The 3,882-nt window shown below is 48.7% G+C and overlaps 1 pseudogene; it reads left to right on the top strand.

Annotated features, from left to right (window-relative positions):
- Nucleotides 1-3,262: 3,262 nt before the first annotated feature.
- Nucleotides 3,263-3,702, top strand: LOC111551449 (annotated as a pseudogene).
- Nucleotides 3,703-3,882: the final 180 nt, after the last annotated feature.

Genomic DNA, 3,882 nt, shown 5'->3' on the forward strand with positions numbered 1-3,882 from the left:
GATTCTCCTGCCTCAGCCTCCCGAGTAGCTGGGCTTACAGGTGCCCATCACCATGCCTGGCTTATTTTTGTATTTTTAGTAGAGATGGGGTTTCACCATGTTGGCCAGTCTGGTCTCGAACTCCTGGCCTCAGGCAATCCACGGCCTCAGCCTCCCAAAGTGCTGGGATTACAGGCGTGAGCCACCGTACCTGGCCTCTACTTTTGAAAAAAATTAAAAATTCGCCAGCGCAGTGGCATGTGTCTGTAGTCCAAGCTTCTCAGGAGGCTGAGGCGGGAGGATCACTTGAGCCCAGGAGTTCGCAATTGCACTGAGCTACAACCACACCACTGCACTCAGGCCTGGACAACAGAGGGAGAACCTGTCTCAGAAAAAAAAGAAAAAAGATATGCTTTTATTAGCACCATGCTCTAACCAACTGAACTAACCAGCGCCCCTAAGATATGCTTTTAAAAGGACACTCCAATATTCTTCCAGGTCAAGAGCTGGACCTGGCTCAAGGATGGTTTAGCTAAAAAATGGTCTGCCACCGTGCTAGAACCCACCTCAAAAGTGACCTTGAGAAGGGGTGGTGAGGGAAAAGCCTTCCAGTGTGTAGACCTTTCACTCAGCATGAAGGGAAATGTGCCCCAAGGACAGGATACGAATATACGTGGACTTGGCTGGGTGGTCAGGACATGGGAGGATGAAGACTGGCTGATGGCGGAAAGGCAGTCTGAGAAAGACTTGTGACATGAGTGGGGGGTAGCCAGTGGATCCCTTGGTCACGTGTCCACTGTTGCACCTACTTAGCTATAAAGTGACTCCTTCATGTAAGGTACACATTTTGCAAGATCTCCTATCAATAAATTGGGTATTTTGTGTGCCCTTAGATAGTAGTGGCAGAAAATTTAAACCCATATCCGGAAGCCATACCAATTCTGATCACAAAGAAATCATGCCACATATTTCTAGGGTGAAAAGTCTCTAGTATAACCGACTTACCACCAACTGCCTAAGTGGTCTCAAGAGATTGCACCATGTTGGCTAGGCACGGTGGCTCACACCTGTAATCCCAGCACTTTGGGAGACTGAGGTGGGCAGATCACCTGAGGTCAGGAATCTATGACCAGCCTGGCTGATATGGTGAAACCCTGTCTCTACTAAAAATACAAAAATTCGCTGGGTGTGGTGGCAGGCACCTGTAATCCCAGCTACTTGGGAGGCTGAGGCAGAATTGCCGGAACCCAGAAGGTGGAGGTTGCAGTGAGCCGAGATCACGCCACTGCACTCCAGCCTGGGAAACAAAAGGAGACTCCATCTCAAAAAAAAGAAAAAAAAAAAAAAAAGAGGTTGTACCATGTCATGGAGCCCAGTATTAGTGTCTGCTGCTGACAGGCAGAGTAGGAGTCAAATTAGCCTTTGTGATCTGATTCTGTCAGGCACATTCACAACCTCTACCTCTCCCACCAAAGTTATTCCCCTGGTCAACCCACGGTGTGAACACTGGGCTGGCTGAGGACAGCAGCTGGCTGACATCAAGGTGAGTCGTGCTGTCCATCTGCTTATCCCATGCCTCCTCTAAAGTGGATGTTCCTGGCTGGGCCTCGATGATGATACCAAAAGTCTCACACACTGGGTGACTCCCCAGGTCCACCTGCAGGCCTCTTTCCCAAACTCCTTCGCAGATCACTTCTTCCAGGGTCCTGACAAACCAGGCAAGCCTTAGCCACTGCTCAGGAGGCCAGGTGCATCCTTACCTGGGGCACTTTTCTCCACGTGAAGCAGAAGCTTTGTGGAGAGGGTTTGCGCTCACCACAAACTTCAGGGCCACTTCTGAGTCAGGCAGTCCTGCAGTAGGAGTCCAACCTTCCACAAACCAGGCCCAGATTGTTTCCTCCATCAGTTGGTAATAGGGAGCACCCTATTGGATAGAAGCTTGGGAGAAGAATGGATGCAAGGGCACTGAATGACATGGGGTCTGGACCACCTCTTTGTGTTACTTACTTCTGCCCCAGCCATGCTCAGATTCCATCCTGGATGCAGCACTTTCACCTTATCCTAGACCACTCTGTGCTCACACCACTTTATGACTTGGTAGACCTGACAGCACCACAGCAGCCAACTTGTGATAGGTGCTCTGGTCATACGTCGGTTGATATCCATCGTCAAAATATACTTCGTGCCTGTATTAGTTCATTTTCCCGCTGCTAATAAAGACAGACCTGAGACTGGGTAATTTACGAAGGAAAGAGGTTTAATGCACTCACAGTTCCACCTGGCTGGGGAGGCCTCACAATCATGGCGGAAGATGAAGGAAGAGCGAAGGGACGTCTCCAATGAGGCAGGCAAGAGATTTTGTGCCGGGAAACTCCCCTTTATAAAACCATCAGATCTCGTGAGGCTTATTCACCATCATGAGAACAGCGTGGGAAAAACCCGTCCCCATGATTCCATTACCTCCCACCAGGCTCCTCCCATAACATGGTGGGGGCGGATGATCACCATTCAAGGTGAGATCTGGGTGGGGACACAGAGCCAAGCCATACCAGTGCCCAACAGCGTAAGAAGAGCTTTTTCCAAGGATGTGTAGTTTTCCTCCCCGGGTGGCATGGCCTTGTTCAGAATTTTGGAGTCTACATTGACACGCTCTTAATGGCGTTTGCCAAGAGACAGTGTCTTTATCAAGCATGGATTCCCCTAGCATTGTGGGATCTGCTGAGCTATATGGCCCCAGTAGCAGGGTCATTTGTTCCACAGCTTGGACCTGCTGCTAAGTCCTCTCTTGCTCTGGGGCCCACTCAGAAGTAACTACCCTCCATATGCAGGTACTTGCTGGGTGTCAGAGAGAAAAATCACTGGAATTAGTAAGTCTGAAATGGAAAAAGGGTCCAAGAGCAATGCCAGCATCTGCCACAGAAGGCAAAAACTCCGCACTCTTTTAAGTGATTTTCATAAATCATAATAGCAAATTTAGTAGATCAAATTTGCTTACATGTTGCAATGATTGTCTAAATACCAGAGAATACTCAAAGAATTCAAGATTACAGATTATTACCACACCTATAGAAACAGACCTAAACTGAATGCAGTGTGACTCACACCTGTAATTGCAGCACTTTGGGAGAGTGAGGTAGGAGGATCACTTGAGGCCAGGAGTTCAAAACCAACCTGGGCAACATAGTGAGACCCCCCCGCATTTCTACAAAAATAAAAGTTAAAAAGTTAGCCAGTGTCTCTTCCTCCATGTGCCTACAGAGGTGACAACCATCTACTTGACACGATGGCTGACCTCAGACCCTTCATGAAGCCCAAGATTGTCAAAAAGAGGACCACGAAGTTCATCTGGCACCAGTCAGATCAACAAGTCAGACTTAAGTGCAACTGGTGGAAACCCAGAAGTATTGACAACAGGGTTTGGAGAAGATTCAAGGGCCAGATATTGATGCCCAACACTGGTTATGGGAACAAAAACAACAAAGCACATGCCGCCCAGTGGCTTCTGGAAGTTCCTGGTCCACAATGTCAAGAAGCTGGAAGTGCTGCTGATGTGCAACAAATCTCCCTGTGCGGAGACGGCTCACAGTGTTTCCCCCAAGTACCGCAAAGCCATACGGAAAGAGCAGCCCAGCTGCCCTCAGAGTCACCAACCCCAATGCTAGGCTGTGCAGCAAACAAAATGAATACACAGCTCATGTGCACACGTTATTTATGTTTAAATAAAACCATTAAGATTGCCAAACATTTAGCCAAGTATAGTGGCACACGCCCGTAGTCCTAGCTACCCAGGAGGCTGAGGCGTGAGCATTGCTGGAGCCCAGGAGTTTGGAGGCTGCAGTGAGCTATGATTCTGCCACTGCACTCCAGCGTGGGTGATAGAGTGAGATCCCATCTCTAAAAATA

The sequence above is a fragment of the Piliocolobus tephrosceles genome, chromosome 8 (genome assembly GCF_002776525.5).
Source record: "Piliocolobus tephrosceles isolate RC106 chromosome 8, ASM277652v3, whole genome shotgun sequence".
NCBI classification, from domain to species: domain Eukaryota; kingdom Metazoa; phylum Chordata; class Mammalia; order Primates; family Cercopithecidae; genus Piliocolobus; species Piliocolobus tephrosceles.